An 18714-nucleotide genomic window follows, 5' to 3' on the forward strand; every position below is an offset into this window, starting at 1 on the left:
ATAGCTACATAATCAAACATCTTCATTAAGATTTTTAATTTTTTTCTTTTGAATGTAATATGTCCAAAATTAAACTTTTATTCACTCCAATATACAAAGTGAATTTTTCTGAAGACTTTACAAACTCAAAAATGGAAACTCTTTTTTCAGTTGCAAAGGTAAAAAATACTGATATCACTTTCTCTCAAACCTTTATATTAATTCACAAGCAAATGTTCTTGGCTCTTCCTTTCGAATTTAACCACTTCTCACTGCTTACACTGATATCACCTTGCAACCAAGCTACCATCCTCATGCCCTTGGATTATTATCACACTTTTTAATTCCCCCAGCTTCCTATAATCTGTTCTCAACACAGCATCTAGCGTCAAAATTTAAAAATATAACACATAATTTTTATCTTCTGCTGGAAGTCTTCCAGTGGCATTCTAGCTCATGGAATAAAAGCTAGAGTATGAATAATAGCCTACACAGTTCTATCAGGATTAGGATTTAGCCCCCTATGAACTCTCTGATCCCTTTTACCATCCTTCCCTTCCCTCATCCTCCTACATTCATTATTATACTTGCTGCTATTTAAATATCCTTTCCATAGCTTAGCTATTGTAAATAGTGCTACTATAAACAGGGGTGCAGGTGCCCTTTTGAATTAATGATTCTGTGTCCTTTGGGTAAATACCTAGGAGTGGAATTGCTGGATGATATGGAAGCTCCATCTTTAGCAAGTTGAAGAATCTCCACACAGCTTTCCATAGTGGTTGGACAATTTGTACTCCCATCAGCAATGCAAGAGACTATTTACAATAGCTAAGCTATGGAAACAACCCACATGCCCAAAAATAGATGGCTGGATCAAGAAGAGGTGGTACATACAGGAATATTACTCAGCAATCAAAAAAGATAAACTCCTGCAATTTGCAGCAACCTGGATGAAGCTAGAAGGGATCATGCTCAGTGAAATAAGCCAGAAAGAAAAAGAAAAATACTGGATGGTCTCACGCATAGCAGGAATTTAGAAAACCTAAATAAGGGAACAGGAAAAAGACTAATTATAATGAAATAAATATCAAAATCAACAAGCAACTATAAACCAGAGACACACTACAGGGGTCGGGGAGGGATTAGGATCAAAACAAGGAGGGGTGGGAATTGTATGGGGACTATAACCAAGATGAAAATGCATACATTTTGCAAAAATGAAAAATGATGTAAAAATATATAAAATTTAAAAAATAATAAAAAAGATGAATATCCTTTCAACTGTTGCCTAGGGTCTTTGCCCTGTTGCTGCTGCCTGGAATTCTCTTGCTGTAGACACCCATAAGTCTTACTACCCTCTTTCCTTCAGTTTATATTCAAATGACACCTCAGTGAAGGATTCTTTTGTCAGACTAACTAAAAATGTAAAATTCTTAATCACTTCTTCTGCTATCACTGCACGCCAATGATTATTTTTTTAATTTAATTTAATGCTTTTTGTTTGTTTGTTTTTTGTGAAGAAGAACTGGTGAGTAAGCCAGAGGCGTAGATGGTAAGAGAAATCACCATCAACAGAGTGGGGAGCAGCAGGTGAGACAGGAGAGGTCTGCCTTACCATATGTGGGTTAGCTCCCTGGTGGGGGATCTAACTTGGGCTGTGGAAGTGATAGCACTGAGTTTTAGCCTGTAGGCCACCAGGAAGGCTCCCATACTATTTCACTTATTACTATTTCACTTATGTTTTCTTAACTAAGTTATATGAAGTGAGGAATATTTATTTTATGCATTGCTTTTTTTTCTAGTACCTAGAAAAAATTCCTAATGCATTAAGAATATCAATAAATTTTTATTGAATGAATTTTAAGTTACTTAATACATATTAAGTTCATAGTACATATTTTTATCATGTTTCTGTACATAAAACATTATGGATAGTATTGAGAAGTCTTTGTTGTTATAGTTTTGCAACTGGTATTTCATTTTGATTGCATTTCTACGTGTGAACTATCTCCTAAATTCCCTACCTGCCCCTTCTTTTCCTTGGAGACAGACATAGGAATGAGATCTTCCGTTCAAAATATGAATGAGTTAGGGCACAAGATCCCTAAGGATTGAGAGTGACGTCATAAGAAACGAGTTAGTATTTGAGGTGAAATTGAGAGCTAGACAGTTGTATGTGATTTCAAGGATTATAAACACTTCTAAGATAATTTGAAAACAGTTCATAATAACCTGATATAAATGGAACAGTTTATTATATGCAGGAGTCTTAAATGTGACCAAATCATCAGAAAAAATGATCTGAGTCAAACTTTTAAAGAAATTGAGATTATTCAGTCTGGGAAAATAAAAACAAACCAGAAATGTCAAACTTTAATTATATGATAAAGGATATTGCCCAAGTAGTTTCTCTAGAAAACAAAAATAGAACAAAAGAAATTAAGAAGTTGTCTTTGGCCTAAACTATAAAATTTTCCTGCAAGTTCAAGTTGTCAAATATGAGGATATATTATTAATAAAGTTATCTTCGTATGTTGTTCCTTTTAAACTTTCCTAGAATGGTTCTGTAAACTAAACTAAGAGGGATTTAGATTTTAGATGCATAATCTTTGTTTGCTGGACACAATATATTAATATTTCAATGAACTTTTTCACTGAAATACCTACTTTTGATTGAATCTTGAAGTATACATAGGATTAAACTAGTCAAAGAAAGAACATACAAAATGAAGTTAAGAGCGTGGGATTTGGGGTAAAATGGACTTAATGGATATTGTAGGCATTGCCAATTAATAAATATTTATGCCTCCATTGTTACATTTTGAATCAGAACGGTAATGGGAACTATTCTGATGATTTGAAGATTAAATGAGTGCTATATACGTAAGTGCTTACAACAGTGAGTGACACATAGTATAGCATAGTTATTTTTATTATGAATTTTCTTGTGTTTTAGGAAAGAAAGTCTGGAAGCAATAAACAGTAAGAATTGGCAGAAAGAGAATAAGGCATATAGAAAACTGATAGACTGAAGTCAATTAAAATTGGCAAACAAGTGTAAGTATTTGTAAGGCTATCACAGTTTGATTTTTTTCAGAACTAAGCATAAATTGTGAAACTCCTTTTCAGACATATTGCAGAGTTCTGTTGAATTGAGACTTTTCTCTGGGCTTTTTTTTGCTTCAGTTTTTATGGTATGTTCTTCCGGCTCTTCATTTTTTAATAAAGATTTATTTATTTATGCATACAAGAACTGGGGTACAGTCTGGGGGTATGGGAGGTGAGAGGATTCACCAGAGACAGAGTGGAGAGCAGAACAGGCATATCGACTGAAATACACTGCTGAGGGGAGCAGTGGGCAAGACTGGAGAGGTCTACTGTGCCATGTGGGTAGCACCCTGGCTGGCCGGGGATCTAACTCCTACTGCAGAGGTTGTGGACATCTGAGTGCTTAACCCCTTGCACCACCAGGGAAGCCCCTGTCTCTTCATTTTTTATAGGTTGTGCTGTCCTTGCACATGTTCAGGTGGCGGGGAAACTGTACTGGCAAGGGGTGATAAGCTCCAGGGAATTGAAGCACAGAGTACCTTCGGGTTTCCTTCACTGTGGGCTAGTGATTCAAGCTTCCTCCCACGCTGCAGGTCCCAGATTTGTGTGGTGGGGGTTCATAGTGATACCCATAGGCCAACTCCACAATCTAAAATATCATATATGGTCTCATGCCAGCCTTAATCTCTAGGCTATATTTCAGCACTAGATGCAACACTGGGCATGGCTAGTAGTTGAGACAAATCCACAAGCGAGGCATATTCTCTTTGCTTTTCCAGTAGAGAAATTTACTTTGGAGCTTGCTCCTGTTAAGATCCCGGTTCTTAAACACTGGTTTGTGAAAGCTTTGATTGTCCTGGTTTTCACTTGGAGGTTGGTGGGCGTAGGTGGTGGGTACTTGGACTCTTTCAGACTTGGGCTGCAAGGAGTTGCCTCCTTTTGAGGAAACACAGGTGATCTCACATGGTCTTCCTGCTAGTTGGGTTCCAGCTGTTCGATTTTGGAAACTCAGGTCCGAGCCAGTAATCCTCTCTTTATATCCCCACTGTTAAAAGCCTGTAATAGGGCCTCCTTGGAGGTACAGGGGTAAGGGACAGCGTGATCAAGCTATCTGCAGCCACTGCAGCACAAGTTCAATCCTTGGCGAGGGAGATGACGCACATGGAGCAGCAGACCTCTCCTGTCTTGCCTGCTGCTTCCCTCAGCATTGTATTTCAGTCAGTCTGCCTGTTCTGTTCCCCACTCTGTCTCTGGTGAATTCTCTCACCACCCCCCACACCTCTGGGCTGCACCCCAGTTTGTGCATGCATAAATAAACAAATCTTAAAAAATCTTCTGATACTGTATTTTCTGTCCTGGGAGCCAACTATGTGTACCCCCTTATCTAGTGTAGTGCTGGGATGATCTTGAATATGTATGTGCCCCTGAGTCAACAGCTGTGTGGTGCTCCCTAGAGCAACCACCCTTCTCTCTTGTGAGTTGTGCTGCCTCAGTCTTGCTGCCACATAGTTCAATTAAATTTTTTCATACCCCTCCTGCTGAACTGTTGCCCTGATGTCTGCAGTAATCATCATATTGTTTATCTTTCACAGGTTATTACCTATGTTCTGCTGAAATTTGGATGTGACTGTATCTGAGTCCAGTGTCTTTTATACAGATACATAAATTTTAATTATATATATAAAGTAATAAATTTTTATTTAGGTATATATAAGAAAAACGATTACCTCCAGGAAACTTACGCTGTATTATGTCCCAATATTTATTGCTGATATCTATTTTTCAAAGCTTTGTATAGTCACGTACCCATGAAAATCTCATCCTTCTCTACTTTAATACAGGGCATAGCATATTGACATCATTCTCCAATGAGTAGACCTTAACTGCCTCTTCTCTGAGTTTATTTTCTGTATTATTGACACAACTGTGTAGCTTGAGGTATTTGAAACATTTCTTTTAGAACTCTGTGTTTAATGCTTGTGAGACTGAAATGGCAGTTTCTCTATTTAAGCAATTCAGTGGCATCAGTAATAATTTTCCGAACTGATGTTGCTTTCAGAGAAGATTTTGTGATCATCTTTATGTATGCCTAGATGCATCTTAGCGATGTCCTAACTTCCTGCTTCTGTGAGGGGAATTTTTGGTGAATCAGTCATTACTGAAATTGCTGTATTGCTGTATTGTTGAAAATTATTGTCATTCTTACTAAAGTTATAGAAATTATTAGCATAAATTAACTAAATTAAACAATAGAAAATTGGCATGTAATAAAATACAAGCATATAATTTGATATAAAATGTCATGCATTTTATATTCATGTGATAGTTCTATTTCCAAAGACATGAAGATAAAAATTTCATTTAAATGTTTTTAAATTGGCTTAATAGAAAGTATCATAAAAGTGATTACATAACCTGCCCCCCCAATTCTGGCTGTATTGTTTTCTTTACCTTAATATCTTTAACTGACTTAACATTGGATTACAATACTGTGTGTGATTCAGAGGTATAGGATCGCATCTCTTTAGCTGTATGCCCCCACACCACACCAATCACCAAGGCACCCACAGTTCTCTACCACAGTCTATTCTTTTTTGTTTATTAAGAATATGCAGACAGGCGGCCTCCCTGGTGGTGCAGGCCGCACTGTGAAGCTGTCCACAGCCTCTATAGCGCGGGTTCGATCCGGCCAACCAGCGAGAATCTCACATGGCACAGCAGACCTCTCCTGTCTTTCTGGTTGCTCCCTTCAGCAGTGTATTTCATCAGTCTACCTGTTCTGTTCCCCGCTCTGTCTGGTGAATCCTCTCACCCTCCCGCGCACCTGGCCTGTACCCCGGTTCTTGAATGAATGAATGAATAAATAAATAAATGAATCTTTAAAAAAAAAAAAAAGAATATATAGACAGGACCTCCCTGGTGGCTCAGGGATTAAAGATGGTGCTATCAAGCTGTCACTAGCCACTGCAGCAGGATTTGATCTCCGGCTGGCCAGGGAGCTAACCCACATATGGCAGCAGACCTTTCTTGCCTCGCTTGCTGCTCCCCACAGCAGTGTGTTTCAGTAGATCTGCCTGTTCTGCTCCCCACTGTCTCTGGTGAATTCTCTCAACTCCCCCTCATCTCCACCTCACACCCCAGTTCTTGTATGCATAAATAAATAAATCTTAAAAAATAATACACAAACATCTATGCTTCATTCTTCCAAAATTTTAGAGACAAAGGCCCCAACCTAAAATAATCCATTGGATTAAAAGCCAATAATATTTAGCAATTTAGGAATTTTTTTTAAAGATTTGTTTATTTATACAAGAACTGGGGTACAGGCCAGAGGCACAGGAGGGTGAGAGGATTCACCAGAGACAGAGCGGGGAACCGAACAGGCAGACTGACGAAATACACTGCTGAGGGGAGCAGCGGGCAAGACAGGAGAGGTCTGCTGCGCCATGTGGGACCCTCGCCAGTTGGCCGGGATCAAACCGGCGCTGCAGAGGCTGCAGAGAGCTTCACAGCGCTGCGCTCAATGGCCTGTGCCACCAGGGGAGGCCCACAATTTAGGAATTTTTTAATGTTTGAAAAAATGTGCTTTTTTCCATTTTTTTCTGGTAGTGACATTTATCTTTTGAAATGATTACAGTTATGAACATATAGATTATGACACCCACAATAAGTATGCCATAGCTTGCTGTTCTTTTGAGTGTTGTGCGTGTATATATGTGTATGTACATATATGTGTGCCATATAGTAACTCATGTAGAGAAATTCTTACATTCTCTGTGCTTCATATTCATCATCTGTTGTGATGATAATGTTGTTTACTTTATAAAGTTCAGATGAAAAAATAAGCATGTGAAAATTTTTTTTTTTTTTTTTTTGCATTTATGGCCTTAGTAGCTAAGTACAAAAGAAAATTGTGACTGTCATATGGGAGAGATAGTTGTAGGACTTTCATGTGTTACTTTTAATCTTCTTAATGATATTTTAAAGATAGTTCATGGTCCCAGTTTTATAAATGAGTAAATTAAAACACAAACAATTGAAGTAATTAAATTCATAGATTTATAGGTAGTTTAGAATTTGTAATCAAGTGTCATGGCGTCTGATCAAGCACTTTGTGAGTTGTTTACTATTATTACATACATTATTATCTTATGTATAATCTATATTAAATAATTGGAGGAGTGGTCCAACCCCTTGAGTTGTGAGACAGGAGAGGTCTGCCATGCCATGTGGGATTCTCGCTGGCCGGTATCGAACCCGTGCTGCAGAGGCTGCGGACAGCTTCACAGTGCTGCACTCAACCTGCTGCACCACCGGGGAGGCCCTACATCATGTTTTTAAAAAAATATTTGCACAACTCTTTCCTCCTGAGGGTTTCAAACTTCTTAAGAAGTAGGACTTTTAATTTTTTGTCACACATAGTGATACCTTGTAGGTTTTGAATAAATGTTGCAAGATGAAGTAGTAAATAAGTGAAATTTTTAACATGGATGAAAAATCATAGAACATGTTAAATGTGGGTCACTATATGTATAAATTGATTGGCATTAGAGATGAGAAGAGGACATATGAAACATATGACAATCATCAAATTTAGTAAGAAGAGTAAGAGTTACTATAATGTAGCTTATAGCCTTTTCTCGTTAGTAGTAACCATACCCTAATTTCATCATCAAGCTTAAAACAGCTGCTTTGTGCATGATACTATAATAGATGCAATAAAAAATAAATCTGTACTGTGTTCTTAAAACTAATCTAGCAATTATGACAAAACCTTACTTAGCCTTAGGTTAAATTTCTAGAGGGAACATAAAGCAATAGGATATTATCTAAATGACAAAAAAACAAAACAAAACAAAACAAAAAAACGATGCTTATCTGGTAAAGGGGATGGGAGATAAGATGGGTGTTGTAGGCTAATATCACTATGCCTAAGCCACAAAAACAATGGTGATGACACTGTTGATATTACACATTTGCTACTACCAGGACATCCTCCTAACCTAAGTTAGTTGTTGTCAATAGAAAAGGTACAAACCAAACAAAAACAAAAATGGAAATAGCTACAGTGCTCAAAAAAACTTCAATATTATCTGACACTCAGAAAATCACCGGTTTTTCTAAAATGTAAAATCTAGTTTTCCTTAGCTCATCAAAGGTTGCTATCTGGACAAATACTTTGGGAAATGGAAAAAAAAAAAAAAAAAAAGAGGAGTCCAAGCAAAACCAGGCTATTTGATGTTAGTAATCTCAGGAGGGAAATTACCTAAAAAGGTAGTGCATCATCCATATATTGATTTTTGAGGAAATTCATGCTTCTTGATGCCATCCTGCTTCACATTTTCAGGTGGTCCAGGTGGAGTGCAGCTGTTGGGTGAGAACTATCAACTTTTGCACCAACAGGATCAGGGCTATTGATGTCAGCACATCTAAAATTGCTTTAGCTTCATAATTATAAGCGGTTCCTAGAATTCCTTATACTCTGTAGCACGGTATTTTCTTGCCCAAAGTGTATAGAAGCATAGTACACCAGTTAGTATAATTAGAAGTTGCACATACTAACCAACAAACTGATTTCTTTATCCTCTACTCTTCTCTTGAAATAAACAGAAATGGGCATTTCCATTTTGTAAAGTTAGAATTGTATAAAATGCCTGCAACATTTGCAACAGGCAACATGACCGTGAATGTAGATTAATAAAAATAATGATGAAATGAGGAAAGATGATATTTAAAGGGTTTAGAAAACCTTTATCTTAATTCTGTCGGGAAGCTCATTCACTGTCTCAACAAATTAGACTATGTATTAAGTAGCTGATTTGAACTAGGGTCTATTTTTTACAATTTTATTATACACTATCTACTTTCCCTGAAAACAGGATCGTAGTTTTGGAGGAAATTAAGAAATTTTATTTTAAAGAAGAAATAATAATACTTACTTGCTCAAAAAAAAAAAAATCTTCCAGTATCACTGGCGAGGCTGAAAATGTTCTAGATTTATATAAAGCTGCAATTTAATGGAATATTGAAGTTGCTGTAATACGACTCACTTTACTATTAGTCATGAATGTCTATTGACACATTATAAAGTCACATGGAATGCACCCTGTCTCTCTGTTGTCTGTGCTGAGTTTTAATATTGTATCTGTATCATTTTGTCCAGTGGAAAATAGTAGGATGTCGCCTTGTAATTTTTTTTATTCCTGGATAATAAAATATAGCCATAATAAATAACATCTAGCAAATAAAGCAGATTTGAATTAAATCAATTTTGCTTTCATCATATTGTATGATCAGGCTTTTAAGTAGTTGTATATCCTAAATTGACTTAACAGGATCAAGTTGCTTTTGATTTTCATTGTCTGCAGTGACAGAAAGATTTTCATTTGCGATTTAATATTTAGTAATATTTTCAGTAAATTTACCTTTGTACTCCATTATGCTGTTAATGTGGTTTGCTCAGAAGTAATACAAATAATAGTTTGAGTTAGGGGATGTCTTAAGCTATTACTGCCATTGTGATGCTGTTGTTCCTACTAATATTTTTATCCCAAATGTTGATGATTAAATAGTTCAAAAATGGTGTAAGAAATTGCAAGACTGACTCTGTATGTCTTGAGAGTGGGAACGCTGTTTCAGTTTTGTAGCATTGTTAGGTAGCCTAACTCGTGGCTATTGTGTTTTTTCATTATTTTTTGGATTGACTATTGTATAAAAATGAATATACACAATTTTAATACTTGAGATCTAAATATATAATGAATGTTCTTTTTCAAATGTACTTTAAAGCTTCATCTATTTAATAAAGATTAAGATGATAGGTTAAAATACAGAATTTAAAAGTTGGTGCCAAATAGGAATTTTGCCAAGATTAGAGAAAAAATCAGTTTTGTGGATGGCAATATGACTTCAGTCAACTTTTTGAACATCTTTGCCATGCTTCCTTCAATACCTAGTTCATCTTTGCCCTTGATTTTTTTGACTGCAGAAGTCATAGCATGCTGTTCTTGTAGTTATAAAATTTAAGGACAAGTCTCCCTGGTGGTGCAAGGGTTAAGCACCACACTGTGAAGCAATGTGCAGCATCTGCAGCATGTGTTTGATCCCCCGCCAGCTGGGGAGCAACTGTACTGTCAAGGGGTGATAGGTTCTAGGGAAGTGTAACACAAGTTTGATCCCTGGCCAGGGAGCTACCCACATGGCACAGCAGACCTCTCTTGACTTGCCCACTGCTCCCCTTAGCAGTGTATTTTAGTCAGTCTGCCTGTTCTGCTCCCTGCTTTGTCTCTGGTCAAATCCTCTCACCACTCCACTCCGCCCCCCCCCACCTCTGACCTACACCCCAGCTCTTGTGTGCATAAATAAATCTTTAAAAAAAGTTATGTAATAATCCTGTAAGAGATGATAGATATATGGAAGTGTTTTTTTATAAAGTATAGTCATTTAATTGTAAATACTCTGGAAAGATTAAAATACATTAATTTATTTCTTATACTTACAGTAAAGTTTTGTTTGCATATTTCATCCTTTATGAATATAAGCATTTAACTTCATCTTTAAAGGGGAAATGTAAAAAATATGCAATTTTTTTGGTATTTTCTTTGTGGATCTTGAATGTATACATCAAAACAAATTTATTATATTCAGTAACAATGTAAACTAAATTTAGTAGCAAGAAAAAAAAGCCTCAATAGTTTAATTCAAGTAAATTCCTTTGTTTGCGGTTGGTTTGTTATTTTGAGAATTACGATTAGGTAGATAGATCTCATTTTTTCATAATTTCTTTTACTGAGGTAACATTGGTTTGAAACACTGAATATGACTCAGAGATACAGAATCACACCTTTTCAGATGTGTTTCCACCTTTTTAAACAGTTGTATTTTATATCATGCATCTGACAAAGGGCTAATATCTACGATCTACCAAGATCATACAACTCAATAAAAATAAAAAAAAAAATGCTCACCATGATCAAGGTAATGCAAATCAAATCACATGAATTATATCTCATACCCATAAATCTGAGATAATTATCATATATATCAGCATTTTATTCCAGTTGATGCTTTCCTAGCACCTGTGTTTCAGGTTAGAGACTTGTCTATGTTTGGAAGGTGTTAAAGAAAAGGTAAGTAATACAAGCCAGAAAGAGAAAGACAAATACCATATGGCATCACTTATAAGTGGAATACAGAGAAACAAATTAAAAAGACAAAAACCAAATCAAAAACAAATTATAGAAATCTGACCATAAAATTGAGACTATCAGTCAGGGAGGAAGAGGGGAAAGCATAGGTGAGAGGGGACAAAATGTACTGGTGGAGGGCTGTGGGTGCTTTGGTGTGGTGGGTGTGGTATGGTAACATACATCTGAGGAAGTGTGATCCTGTATATCTGAATCATGTGCAGTACTGTAAACCTGTTACCTTTATAAAGAATATAAATAAAAATGATTAAAAAAGTGTCCTGTTGATAGCTTATAGATATCATTCATTATTTTTAAAATGATATGTAGATAAATAAGTCATTTATTCCTCTGAATAAATTAACTAAAAAAATCTAGTGAACATTGCTTGGAAGGAGTGTTATGATCTTTCCTTCTATGGGTGTGTGATATATAAATAATTAAAATGTAGATTTATAGGGTCTTCTTTTTATGTAAGTAATATATAGAAATATTTCTATTTTAGATATACTTAAAGGAAATATCCTCAAAAAAGGCAGGTAAATTACACACTTACATACACACACACACACACAAACTTTAAACACTGTTTATTAAAGATGATGGCTTCTAATTATCTATCATACTAGTAACTTAAAATTTTTGATTTATGGTTGCTTAGGATCGTACATTAGTAAACACTTTAATTAGTGTATAGTATTGTGTTTGGGCAGAAGGCTTCTTTGTATAGAAAAGACCTTCTAACAAATTGAGGTAAACCCAATTAAAGTGCCAAAATTCCAGATATTTGTCAGTTTGAATAAAAATATTTCCAAGATATTTTTGAAGTAGTTTTCAAAATCCCTCAGAGCTTTAGGATATTTTTTGGTTATTTGTTAGTATATTAGTATGTTGCCTCTATTTCTTCTGAATTTGGTTTGTTAGAACTCTATAAAAAAATAAAGAATAACTAAGTCTTGATTGAGGGCCTCTCTGTGAGTCAAGTTCATTGAGTTTTAATGCAGTGTGACATTTAAAAAAAAAAAGTCTTTGATTAGGCTCTATGTTAGATTGGTCTGTTTTCCAGATGGTGGAGTCTCCGATAAGGGACTTATTACTGTGGACTATAAAAGCACACCTTTTAAAGATCTCAGTACTCAAGATTTTCTGCTTGAAATCTTATACAAAATGAGAAATAAAACTCCATGGTATGTAAGATTGGAACAGAAAAAAGAGGAGAAAGCGGAGCAGCAGTGCAGTGGCAATCTGATATTTGATATGTAAGCTAATCCCTTTTAGTCCTCAAGCCAGATTTTTTTTCAACTTGTGCAGAAGCGTTTCTTTATTTCCTTCTTTCTGCTGTTTGATCCCACAGTCTGCCCCCTGCACAATTGGATTGTCCCCAAAAGACTTTGGCAGAGGTCATATCTCAGAAGCTTTTTAAACTTTAGTTAGAATGCATTTATTGATTTTTCTTAATGACCAGAAGACTAAGGATTTTTGGAAAAAGCTCACTGAGATTCAGTGACTGTTGCCAGTCTAAACTATTTTAAATCTTTGAGAGCAGATCATTCGATGCCAGGTTCTCAACTTTAGTAAAACTTACTGAGAATTCTGGCATAGTCTGTTGTCTTTGGGATTGATATCAGCTGACAAATTGACTTCATTGAAATGGGAGATAAAGATCAGTTTTTAAGAATTGACAGAAACTGAACAAATATATAAAGGCTTAGCAACTGCTTTTTAAAAAAAAATAATTGTGAATCTCAAAAATATTTGGTAATGGTTTTGGCACAATTCCATGTTCTATTTCCCCTATGTATAATAGTTTGAGATTAAACTTTTATTTAAATTATCCATGAATGGAAGGTACATTTTAGTGAACTTATATAAGCCTGACAATCAAGATAGGACGATATTTAAAGAAAAAAAAATATTGTATAGTTAAACATATCTGCCTTAGTAGATTTTTAAGGTTTCTTATTTTAATTTTGAATATGAAACAGAATGGAATTTCCTATACTCATAATTCTGAGAGAATTCTCATTTGTATCAGCATTTTCTTCCCATTGATGCTGTCCTAGCACCTGTGTTCAGGTTAGGGGTGTATATTTGGAATGTGTTAAAGATAAGGAAATGGAACTAATGTAGATTGCTTAAATAATATATATTGAAAACTGATTATTTTGCATTAATCTCAAAATAAATTTATTTAGAAATGATTTAAATTAGAACTTCTAGTACTTTTATTTTTTTTAAAGATTTAGTTATTTATTTATTTATTTATTTATTTATTTATTTTTTTTAATATAGAGGCATGTTTTTATTTATTTATTTATTATATTTGTTTGTTTTGTTTATACATGCACTGGGTACAGTCAGAAGCGCGGGAGGGTGAGAGAATTCACCAGAGCCAGAGCGGGGAGCAGAGCAGGCAGAAGGACTGAAGTACACTGCTGAGGGGAGCAGCGGGTGGCAGGAGAGGTCTGTGCACCATGTGGGATCCTCCTCCGGTGGCCGGGGAGCAGCCGGGGATCGAACCGGCGCCGCAGAGGCCGCGGGCAGCTTCGCAACCCAGCGCTCAACCGCTGCGCCACCGGGGAGGCCCTTAGTTATTTATTTTTACAAGCACTGGGTACAGTTAGAAGAACGAGAGGGTGAGAGAATTCACCAGAGCCAGAGTGGGGAACAGAACAGGCAGACTGATGAAATACACTGCTGAGGGGAGCAGCGGGCGTGGCAGGAGAGGCCTGTTGTGCCATGTGGGACCTTCACCAGCGGCTGGGGATCAAACCGGTGCTGTAGAGGCTGCAGCAGCTTCGCAACCCAGCGCTCAACCACTGTCCCACCGGGGAGGCCCTCTAGTACTTTTAAAGGGAATTATTTGATAAGAAATCTTTCAAAAATGTAAAGCATTGGATAGCTGTTGTTTCCTTTTTATACCTCCATATTTAAAAACTATGTATATACATGAGCTTTGAAATCTGTATAGAGAGAATAGGAATTAAGTGTCAGTTGCCAGTTTATTTTGAAAATTAATCCTGTATAGTTTATTCAATTATTCCTAATTTTAATGGGAACTTTATTACATTTTATCTTAACTGCTCCATATCTTGAAAAATATCTATTAATCAAAACTTGCTGCCTTGCTGCTGATGTGAAACATACACATTGTTTTGTAATAATCATATTCTTAGTAAAACTTAAATATAAAATTATATATCCATTATTTATAAAGTAAACTGTCAAATTGTTTTGAACCATTTAGTCATAAATTTATATAAAATTAATGTACTTTAAAATTCTTATTATTTCATTATATAAGCAATAAGGTGGACTTCAGTTTGTTCCACCACAAAAATAAGAGTTATATAAAAGGTGAGAATGTAGGCACATTTTATCACAAATGCAAGAAACTTGATAACTCCCATTATTATAGAATTTGGAAAGCATTATTAGGATGCAAATATGATGTGTAATTCTTGTAAAAACAACCATTTTTGAATAGCAAAAAATAGTAAATCAAATGATTTCTTTTTATATTGGTAACTTGAAAGCTATTTTTCAAGCGAAGAATTCAAAGAACAGACATTACCAAGGAAATAATCTTCCTGGAAAACCACCAAGTCTTCTCAGGGTTAGAGCAATGGGCTGCTGACTACTTGTAATGCAGTGTTAAAAGGAGAGCAGGAAATCCTTCTGCCCCCAGCCATTAATCCATCTTCCCACACAGAATCCCCAGTATGAACTCAGTCCTTTTCTACGTATTGATTCTAGCCTTCAATAGTCACATCTGCTGTATATTTTACCATCTTTCCTTCTGTCATAGGAAGTGCACATTTTCCTGTGTATAACAGAATACTAGAACTCTTCAGATCATCAATTATTCACAGCAAGTCACATTTTCTCCCATATATGCCATTTGACAATAGCTGCATAGTTTCTTACATAGGAACAAGTTAAGTATATGGTAATCAGTCCTAGAAAAAGGTGCATGTGGTTATAGAACTTTTGAATAGTTTATAAGATTGTGAGGCTAGACCAGTGTCCCTTTCTTTTAGTATGTATTTATGTCTGAATCAGAACAGTGGGAACAGGTACACCATCATAATAATAAATTTATTCTCTGTCTTAAACTATTTATAATGTACTATGTTATTTATCTAAATAAAATACCAGAAGTTCAGCCTTCTGTAAGTAATTTTGAGTAATATTTTCAGCTTTGAGGATTACTCTGTTTTAGATTATCTGCAATCCTTTCCCCCTAATAATAATCACTGAGTTGTTTATGTACTGTTTATTATTTTTATCCTTTTTTGAGCCTTTGGTTCTTCCCAAAAATGTTATATATTTCTTATCATGGAGGAAGACTGTAAGTAACATATTCTCATATCATGTTAAAATGAAGATACTAGGGGGTAGTAAAGATATGGATTTTTTTTACAGTTTAAAATACTTAGTGGGTGCATTTTCATTTTAGCATTGGACTTCTCAATATTGCCAAATCTTTCCTTTATTATTACCTTGTTTTTTATGTAATTTGCATTTAGTTTGCTTCTCTTTTCTTACTTGCTTATGATGAAAGCATTGGCTATCAATTTGAGAATGTCCTTTTTACTTATATAGGTGTTTAGAGCTATAAATTTACCTTTAAACACTGCTTTAGCATTATTCTATAAATACTAATGTGGTATGCTTTAGTTTTTCATTAGTTCAATATATTTTTTAATTTCTGTCATGAGTTCTTTGATTCATGTGGTATTTAAAATTTTTGGAAATTTCCAAAATTTAGAGAATTCTAAATTTTTTTCTTTTAAAAAATGAATGCTATTTTCATTAGAAAATTCATTTTACATGATTGCAATCATGTTAAATTTATCAAGATTTGTTTTGTAACCTTAAAAACCTAGCTGGAGATGGCATAGAGATGTGAGCATTCCTAGGCAAACATGTCATAGAATCCCCACTTTTCAGAAGTTTATCTGGTATAACCACTTAATTTGTATGACTAGTCTTGAAAGAGTTGATTTTGTCAATTTCCTTTATTTAATTTTAGTTTTACTATTGACTTAAAATTTCTACCCACTATCCTCTATTACATAAAGACTTACTTTCTTGGGGTCTGTAAATTTTTACACATGGAAATTATGGGACATTTAGGCTAAACTTTGTACTCATAAGTTAACATGTGCCTAGGGTTTAGAGAGAGGAGTTTGTGCTCAAGGTGTTGAGGCAAATTTTGTGGGAGGATGAGACTTTAGGAGAATTTTAATATGGTATTGAAAGCATGAATATAGAGAAGTGTAGAAAACAATCTTGCTTCAGAGAATTGAAGGAATTGAATTCACAAACCACGCTAACTGCATAAATGTCTGAGGAGCTAGTCAATAACCCAAACTTCCTGATATGCAAATTCTAGGTGAGTAGAGAAATGTAATAAAAAAGTTTTTTGTGATAGAAAAGAACGTACTCATAGACACTTTTCAAAACCCAATATAGGTATTTAGAGCTATAAATTTACCTTTAAACACTGCTTTACAGTTATTCTATAAATACTGATGTGGTATGCTTTAGTTTGGAAAGCAGTAGGGTACTTTTGTGGATTACTGAGCAAATAGGTCATCATAAGGAATATGAGATCATTCTGGGAACTGTTTGCAAGGTAGAGGGAATAAAATTGTAAAAATAGCTAGATTTTTTAAAAAAGATTTATTTATTTATACAAAAACTGGGGTACAGGCCAGAGGCACGAGAGGGTGAGAGAATCCACCAGAGACAGAGTAGGGAGCAGAATAGGCAGATGGACCGAAGACGTTGCTGAGGGGAGCAGCGGGCGTGACAGGAGAGGTCTGCCAGGCCATGTGGGCTTCTCCCTGGCCTGCCAGGAATCAAACCCATGCCACAGAAGCTGTGGACAGCTTCACAGCGCAACATTCAAACCACTGTGCCGGAAGTCCTAGAATTTTTTTTTATAGTCTAACAGATATAGGGGCTAGTGGTGACATAATATAGTGTCAGGCAAGCAGACTACTTGTTAAATGCCTTGGGATTTTGTCTTGGAACTAACACTTATTAACCATAATAATCTTTACATTTTGTAGTTCTCTATTCTGTAAAATAGGAAAAATTCTTCTCTTCTTATTTCCATGGATCTGTGGGCTGTGGTATTAGACATTGAAATCAAAATCAAAATCAAATCTCAGTACTTACATAGGTAATTATATATATATAATGTATTATATAGTTATCAATGAGGAATGAAAATGGAAGGTATTTGGCAATACCCCATAAATAAGTAAATCAAGAGCATAGTTAAAAAACATCATGAGTAAAATGATAACACTTGAAGACCTAGTTGAAGATATGAAAGTAGATTATCATAAATGCAGTTATTGTTTCTATGTGTAGAGCTTTGTCTCATATTTTCTTATTTAATATCCAAAAAATTGAAATGATAAATGAAGGCCATATGATTGTTTTTATAAATAATTTAATAGTGGCATCCAATATTAAACTATTTCATTCTAAAAGTGATTAAAGGATTAACACAAAAGTCCTTAAAAAGATTTTTGTAATTGTGTTTTTGAAATTTCAGTTCCTTTGACTTAAAAAAAATGTCATTGGTTTTTCAAATGGCAAACCATCTTCTAGCTGACATCAGAACAATCTTTTAAAAATATGTTTGTATGTGCTACTTCATTGCCTCATGAACCAGTAGGTTATCACACATAATTTTGGAATTAATGCCACAAAAACTAAGGCAATAGAATAACTTCTCATCTTAATTCCAGAATAATGTTTACAGGGGTTTCCTAGAATCTTATTTAAATAACAGAATATGAAGATGCTATCTAACATTATTGAATGTTATATAATTCTGAGATGATTATTTTATGAAAATTTTCAAGAGACTTACGCTCTGTCAATATAGACTTTGTTTTATGAAATATGGACAGTGATAATCACTAAGAACATTATTTGATAAACCTGAGGGTATAGGTTCTGAATTAGGTTTATTTGTTTTCAAGTTCTGGCTTAGCTTCTCAATGTCTCACAATATAGATCTACAAATAAAGAAGATAATATTCACACCAACTTCAGGATTTTTATAAAGGTTAAATAAGAATATAAGTAAATGTACCACATCTTCTTGATCCATTCATCTATTTCTGGGCATTTGGGTTGTTTCCATAGCTTAGCTATTGTAAATAGTGCTGCTATAAACATAGGGGTGCAGGTGCCCTTTTGAATTATTGATTCTGTGTCCTTTGGGTAAATACCTAGGAATGGAATTGCTGGATCATATGGAAGCTTCATCTTTAGCAGGTTGAAGAATCTCCACACAGCTTTCCATAATGGTTGGACCAGTTTGCACTCCCATCAGCAGTGCAAGAGAGTTCCTTTTTCTCCACCTTCTCACCAACATTTGTTGTAGCTAGTTTTTTTTTTTTTTTTTTTTTTAATATGTGCCTTTCTCACTGGTGTAAGATGGCATCTCCTTGTAGTTTTTATTTGCATTTCT

At 35.1% G+C, this 18714-nt stretch overlaps 1 protein-coding gene across 21 annotated transcripts in view; it reads left to right on the forward strand.

Annotated features, from left to right (window-relative positions):
- Positions 1-18714, forward strand: part of ADGRL3 (adhesion G protein-coupled receptor L3) — a 766591-nt gene that overhangs the window by 157161 nt on the left and 590716 nt on the right. For 3 of the 21 annotated variants that reach the window (XM_054688009.1, XM_054688012.1, XM_054688010.1), the window contains one exon: positions 2936-3036. The exons of 16 other annotated variants lie outside the window; for them this stretch is intronic. The gene's annotated coding sequence lies outside the window, so the exon portion shown is untranslated. Of the gene's footprint in view, positions 1-1499; positions 1570-2935; positions 3037-18714 lie in introns of all 21 variants that reach the window. 2 more of the 21 variants (XM_054688008.1, XM_054688017.1) reach the window with 1 other exon arrangement.

The sequence above is a fragment of the Talpa occidentalis genome, unplaced genomic scaffold (genome assembly GCF_014898055.3).
Source record: "Talpa occidentalis isolate TD23 unplaced genomic scaffold, MPIMG_talOcc4v2.1 talOcc4.6, whole genome shotgun sequence".
NCBI lineage: Eukaryota > Metazoa > Chordata > Mammalia > Eulipotyphla > Talpidae > Talpa > Talpa occidentalis.